We start from the raw sequence: 7,829 nt of genomic DNA, 5'->3' as shown, positions 1-7,829 counted from the left end.
TAATCAGTAGTTAATTTAGTAGTGAATAGTATTTACATGTCTAAATGCAAGTCAAAAAGCCCACGCGCCAGAAATAAAAGTAGAAGTAAAAGAATGAGGAGCCAAGGTCAAACAGAAGTCAACAGCTTTCAAACTACTGAGACAAAAGTACCAAGTGGCAAAGGAGAAATGATTCAAAGAGAAGAACACATTCATAAGTATTTCATTACAATGTACATCGCTCCGTTCAAAGTGATGTCACGCTTTCCAGAAATCTTTCTAAAAGATGAAAATGAGCAGAACGTTCAATAACATTCACAGCAAGAAGAAAATCACTATCATAGACAATACCAGCAATTAGTGCCTATGGCTCTACAATGATCTTACCAGTGGCGTGGCCACTTATAGACTTCGCCCAAGCATCCTCGGCTTTGCTCAGCGGATGCTTCAAGTCTATGACGGTCTTGAGCTTCCCTTCCTTAACCAGCTTAACCAGGAATTCCAGATTCTCGCCCTTGGGTGTTAATAACAATGGCGTGAGCTGCTTCTTGGAAAAGGTGAGTTTCTTGAGAGCGAAAGTCGTCACTGTGCTGATGCCCGGGTGATATCTATCACTTTGCCGCATTCGCTCAAGTTCGGCTCGAAAACTGACCAGGGGAAAGCACGTGTGCAGTGGACCACGAAGTCATACTTCTTGCTAGATGGGCTCTTCAAGGCGGATCCCTCAGGGGCCTTGTAGTCGAGGACCTCATCAGCGCCGAGGCTCTTGACGAAGTCGATGTTGCGAGCCCCACAAGTTGCAGTCACGTGTGTGTTTCCTAGCTTCGCAAGTTGACAGATTCTATGCTGAAGCTAAACTTATTCAAAGTTTTTGCAAATTGTTAAGGAAATCCCTAATGTGTCGTACGAAAGGTTGAGTAGTTCTAAATTTTAATTTTATATATGCTATTCAGTTTATTTATTTGAAGAAAGGGCATTATATATTATATGGATATTATTACAACTTATTTGTGCAAAAAATTCGTTCAGTTTACGCAGGTTGAATTCGAGAAGAGCTTGATTGAAGAAAATAAATTTTTGCCTCGAATTTCAAAATACAAATGATTGTTGTGGATATTGTTGTTACGAAGGAAATAATGGAAAAATATTCAGCTCTACGTGCACAAGGCACAATTAGTACTATTCGCAAATATTGTCATGATGATAGGGGGAGAAAGTGAATCCAAGAGAAAGGAAAAGAATTGTGATCACCTCAAAAAGGCAATAAATTGAAGGGGAGCATTGATCAATTTTGGAAAAATGTTTTTGAATTGATCATGATCTTGATTATTATGGAAGGAATGAAAAGGTAAATGTGATAGAATTTGTCAAAATCCGGTTAGTGCATAGTTTATTACATTTTGTCATTAACAAATCTCTTATTTATATTATCGTTTTATTATGACAAAAGCGGTAAGTGAATTTTATAATGCATCCGTGATTTTTATTAAATATCTACTGATATATATGATCGAAGTGAGCTATATTGCATATCTTTAATATTTGACTTACTTATAAAAGCTGATTTTTTGAAAATTGTGTTTCATGCAAGATATATTTGTTATCATTTTATAATCTCTACATGATACTTTTTATCGCTTTTTGATTATGACAAAAAAAGGGAGAGAATATAAATATGCATATGTTTTGATTTGTTGATATTATAATATTGAGCTGTGATTATTTTTCTATATATTGTTATGCTCGATCTATTTGCTGTCTTTCGATTCAAATCACATTTTTTAAAATCTAAAATTTAATGATTGATTTATCAATATTTTAGAAAGTGTGATTACACATCTGCATATTCATAGATTGTTTTGTCATCATCAAAAAATTGAGAGATTGTTAGGGGAATCCCTTATGATGTTTTGAAGATGACAAAATAAATCAAACGCTACCAACATATTTAATGGTTGAATAACAAACTATGCATATGATAGAATATGTAAAGGATATTGTCCAAAGTCTATTATGAAGATTTCCAGACTTCTATGTCAAAGTCTAAAAACTGCCAAACTTTAGTGTAAAAGTCTGTTCTATATCAGAAGTCTGCCAACTTTGATAAATTCCAGATTGAATGTGAATAAAGAACTAGAAGACAGATTATATGTTGAAGTTGAACTTATTCAAATTGTGTTCAGACCTTAAAGCTAAATCTGTTCAGAAGCAGATTATGTTCAGACTTACGTCCTAATTGTAAAGTCTATTGCACTCAAACTCAGATTATAAAGTTTATTGCTCTCAGACTTTACATTCAGAACGAGACAAAACGTAGCACTAGCCCTAAATGTATAATGGCTAGTGATCTGGTTTGGATTCTACATCAAGATTGATTTAATTGACTCAATCTAATTGATTAACAATTGGATCTTGAAGACAATAACTTTCTATACAAAGAAGTTCTACTTATGGAAACAAAGATTCTATTTATATAGGCGATTAGAATCAATTTGGGATTATACTTTTGTCATTCAACGGCTACCAAATCTTCTAGATACAGATTTGTCAAATGGGTAGATTGGAAGACGATCCTCGAGATATTGTCCAATGGCTAGTTTGGAAGTGGATGAGTATTTAAGGAGATCAAGGATCGATGAGCAAGTAAGAGACAGAGCTTAGAATTTATAATTCTAAAGTCTGAGCGGCCTACAATCATACACTTGTCTCTTGTGAGCTTAAACATTTGTGATCGTGAGAGAAATACCAAAAGAATGACTCAGTGAGATAGTGTGATCTATTACTAAGTGTTTACACTCAAAGTTGTAATCTGTTATTGATTGTATAATGGAATCCAGTTAGAAGGCTGTTAGTGTGGGAGAGTAGACGTAGACTTGATATAAGCCGAATCATTATAAATTCTGTGTTATTATTCTTTTCCCTAAATTCCTTTATTTTGTTCATAGTTCTATTTAACTGCTAAAGTCTGATCTCGCTGAAAATATGCTGCTCTTCAGACTCAGTTTCAAAAGTCTGTTGTTCTTCAAACTCAATTTCAAAAGAAAAATATTTATACTGTTCTTTGCATAAAAATTTTCTTCACACCTATTCACTCTCCCTTTAGGTGTTCATACTAACACTTTCAATGAGCAATACACTAATATTGAGGTAGGCTACAACTTTGTCGCCAGCTTTAAAATTTTCGACTCTAGGACCAACCTCAACCACCTCTCTTGCCACATCGTAGGCTGTACAAGTGAAGAATCTCTTTAGCCAAAGAGAAGTGAAATATATGCATGCAAAAGTTGCAATTTGGCAATCAATTTGGATCATGTGCTTAACAAAACAACCGGCCAACTGTGAAACTCAAAGAGCCGGAACCATATTATAACATACATAACATGCTTGTAAGTATTATAACAGGAACAACATGCTTGTAAGTAATACATTAGTCTGCAGATTTGGTGAGGCCGAGCCTCGCCACTCGAGAGTGGCTGGGCTTGCCTCTGGCGAGCTCGCTGAACCTCGCCCTGGCCTAGCGAGCCTCCAGCGAGCTCGCCAGACCGGCGGACGACGACTAGTGGCGACGGGTGGCGGCGAACGGCAGCGGGTGGAGGCAGATGGCGGCGGCCAGTGATGGATGGCCGTCACGAGATGGCGGAAGAAGAAGAAGAAGAAGAAGAAGAAGAAGAAGAAGAGTTGGTTTTGATTATCAATTTTGTTCCCGGAATAAGAATCAACTTTTTTTTTTTTTTAATTATTGATTCCATTCCAAATGCTTCCTGAACAAATTGTTCCTAGAAACAAAATTTTTATCAAACGCGATTTTGTTCTAAAACTACTCTCGGGAACAAAAAAATCAGAATTGAGTATTGTTTGACAAGTTACCAAACAGCCCCTTAAATTCCATTTGCTTTGCAAAAAAAAGAATAATAAAAAACGATCATGTATATTGTTTAAAATAATTAATTAATAAATAACACTTTCATGGATGATGCAAATACTTTTCATTTATAAGTGATTATTTTTTGAAAAATATTTTTCAAATCATCCATTTTCCACAAAACAAACATCCTATTATATCTAAAATTTCAAAATCGATTAATATATGGTAGGGTCAAGATTTGGAATCATACCCAAATTATACCCACCTCGGGCCCTATACCCTGGACCTTATGGATATGCATGTGTATACATATTATTAAAGTTTGTTATTATTAGACACAAAAATGTTTTGCATCATCAATGTGTTTGTGTTTCATGTTGAATCTCAAATGGTTAATAATTAAAATTTATGGCATCTTTTGTTTACTAAAAATACGAGGTAAAACTGATAAAACTAATAGGTGTCAGGGTGGTTTTAAATTCCTATAAGATAGTTTTCAAATTCAAAAAACTTAGAACTGTCTTGCAAGCTGGGTTCTCCTCCTAGGACGGGCAGGGAAAGTACAGAAAAATCATTGTTTGCTATTAAACTTTCATGGATCAAGTTTAGACCTGAAGAAAGACATTATAGATGAATATGAGTTTTAATGGGTGTTGACACCTAAATTTTGGCTACCCGTATAGTCATTTATCAGATTAAAAAAATTAGGGGTTAATTTAATTCCTGAAAAAATATTAATTATATAGCATATAGTTTAGGTGCATTTTATTTTAATTGGCGTTTTGGACCGGTGTAGACAGTTTCAAATTAATTGGATTAAGCCCACGAAAGGAACAAGTTAACCCGAGCCCATCTTCTAAATTTGAGATTTGAAATAATGATTTTTGGAATTTAAGAAAATTTGGTTGTGATCTTATCTTTGAAAATCAGTAGAGAATATTTAGGAGATAAGGAGAATATTATGAGATAAAAGGATTTTGTGATTCGGAGGTTATAGGCAATTTTCGAAATATTCTAAGAAGATCACATTATACTTGCTTATATTGCTTATAAAAGGGCAGTGTACGGATGAGGTGGGGTGGCTTCTCTTCGTAAAAAAAAAAAAGGGAAAAAGTGAAACAGAGAAAACAGAGACAGAGAGGGTACAGAGAGACGTGAGAGAAAGAGACGTGGGGGGGGATGTGGAGAGAGAGAGAGTGAAAAAAAAAGAAAGTCCTGTTCATCTTCTTCCCTTGCCTCCGTAGACGTTTCCCCCCAGCAGCCGTTCGAGGTTTTTGCCGCGCCGATCGCCGCGCGGCGTCGTCCGCGAGTCGCCGCCCTGCTCGCGTCCGTTTGCCATCGTCGCCTCTGCGCTCCGCTTCGTTGGCCGCCGATGCTTGCTGCAGCCGCGACTTGCAGCGCCTCTGCCCAAGCACCGGCACTCGATTCACCCCTCGCCGCCGTTGCTATACGTTTCTATAGCAGATCCCGAGCTATCCTCGCCAGTCCGACGTCCGTCACTCCGCCCGTCCCCGGTGCCCAGCAGCCCGTCTCGCCTACAGCCCGCGCCTAGCCGTCTGCTGCTCGCGAATCTGTTCCCTCAACTGCGACGCCGAGCGACCCGCAGGAGCCCGCGCTACGATCCGCTTCTGTTTAGCCCCAACAACGACCCACGGCCTCCGACCCGTTTTTGCCTGCGAGTCACCGGAGTTCCCCGACGCCGTTCGGATCCGAACCCCCTGCTCGCAGCACCGCTCCAGATCTGGAGCCTGATCCACCATACGCCCATCCGATGGCCCAGCGTCCCCTGTAGCCCGCACCTCTGCGCCGGTCCGTGACCAGTCGCCACTGCAGACCCGGTGGTCCACTCGATGCCAGCAGGCCTCGAACCCGTCGCTGCTCTGCCTTTGCTCGACCTCCCAGCGATCCGACGCCCCTGTTCGCGAAGCCGCCGCCAATTCACCTCCGCGCGCTCGCCCACCGCCGATTCACCCTCGCCGGAGTTCCTCTTGTTGGCCCGACGACTCTCTCCCCTTGGAGATTCACGGCTGTGTGTGGAAAGGAAAAATAAAAGGAAAAGAGAAAAAGAAAAATCAGATTAGGTAGTTTCTCTTTTATTTTATTTTTATTATTTCTTTAATATTCTGTTTTAGTGGAATTGTTCCTTAATGTATTATTGATATCCCAATATGAAATAGTCCCTCAAGCCTAGGGATTGACAGTCCGATTTTCGCAAACCGACTCGCAATCCCTTCAAAATCAACAATCCAATCGTCTGGCTCAGATTTGATTCGCGATTTAATTTAAAATTGGCCAATCCGATCTCATGCGCGAGATACGGTTCGCTAATTTTTGGATGTCAATCTTATCTTGTTTGATTTCTTTATCGTTAAGTTAGTGAGTCAATCTTATTTTCGTAAAAGAAAAATCCAAAAAATATTTGAGTTAGGATTAGATTTGCTGTTTGAGGGTTAAAATTGCAATCTTATCCCAAGTTTTAAATAAGAAAATCCAAAAAATGTTGAATTAAGATTAGGTTTGGCTATTATCTTTTACATTTAAAATAAGAATTTTATTTTGAATCATGGAAAAGAAAACCAAAAGAAAAAGCACATTCATTTAGGATGTTGGTTTTATTTGAATTGCATGTGGAAATTTTAATTTCAAAATTAATATAAAAACATAAAAAAAATATCATGCATATATCATGTTGAATTAGGACATTCTTTGCACGTCATTGCATGTTAGGCTTGCATGTTTATCAATTATAGGTAGATAATCTCTCCTAGATAAATTGCATGTTTTTTTAGGAAAATAAAAAGCCTATGTCATATAGAATTAAGTCCATGAAATGCACGTCATTTAGTGATTATTGTTAGGTTCATTTCTAATTAGAAATTGACCGTCATTAGATTAGGTCATTTAATGAAGGTTGCGTGACATATAGCTCGCATATTGAATTATATGTCGCATGTCATTTTAGTTGAAATAATTTTGTACGTCATTGCATTGCATTGCACGTCATTAGAATTAAGTCATTTTGGTTAATTTAAATTGCATATTTAACAATTGCATGTTCATTAAGAGATCATAAAATTTTTATTCATATGTTTAGGACATGTTGCCATGCCATATCATTTTATATTAGATTAAAAGCATTGCATTGCATATGGATTATAGTCTCGTTTAATAAGTGAAAACAAAAAGAAAGAAATTGCTTGTTAATTAGAAACCATATCTAGGGTTGTTGATGCGGATTTTAATTTAACAATGCAGATGCTTTCGTTGCTTTGAGGTAAGTTCTGCATCATTTAATTGTTTTCTTGGGTGTTAAATTGGTGGTTTGCGCACCTGCATGAACACCTCACATGTTAGGGAAATAGATTTAAAATCAATCCAAATTGCTTGCCAAACATTTTTCAAAAATAAAAAGAAAGGTACCGAAAGGGCGTTAGAGAAATCTAACGTAACCAAGTCCCCGTACTCTTAGTCTCTGGTTCGTAGGAGTAAAGTAAATCTCCTGTTACTTTACTAGGGTTTCTAATCGACCCACCAAAAATAGATTAGTGGCGACTCCTAGTTAAAATTCAATTGCATGTTAACAATTCAAACCTAAGTCGCGAATTGGTATGGGCTTGGGAGAGCCTGAGTTAAGTCTAGGCTTAACAATCCATTAGCCAAACCCTAGGTGGTCTAAACCCCGAAAAAATGGGTCGCGACAACTTGGCGACTCCGCTGGGGACTGAGTCGAAACTCTTAGTGGACTTAGGCCAATGTTCTTTTTAAAAAATTTTTTTTTTTGCTTGGCAGCGAGGATCCCAGGTACGTCCCTAACATTTAAGGTGTTAAATGTCTTTGCAGATTGGGAGGTATAAGGGGAAGTGATTGCTAACCCTTGCCTTGCGGGTTGGAGTTAGGGATGTATGGTTTATTTTATTTATTGAAGTGTTGTTTGATTTAAATTGATGTGCATGCTTTGCATAAATCACAACACTTTGCACACACA

At 37.8% G+C, this 7,829-nt stretch overlaps 1 pseudogene; it reads right to left on the bottom strand.

The window, feature by feature from the left end:
• Window positions 1–244: 244 nt before the first annotated feature.
• On the bottom strand, window positions 245–5,604 carry LOC104427623 (annotated as a pseudogene).
• Window positions 5,605–7,829: the final 2,225 nt, after the last annotated feature.

This window comes from Eucalyptus grandis, chromosome 11 (assembly GCF_016545825.1).
Source record: "Eucalyptus grandis isolate ANBG69807.140 chromosome 11, ASM1654582v1, whole genome shotgun sequence".
Classification (NCBI taxonomy): Eukaryota; Viridiplantae; Streptophyta; class Magnoliopsida; order Myrtales; family Myrtaceae; genus Eucalyptus; species Eucalyptus grandis.
This window is presented reverse-complemented; position numbering and strand designations above follow the sequence as displayed.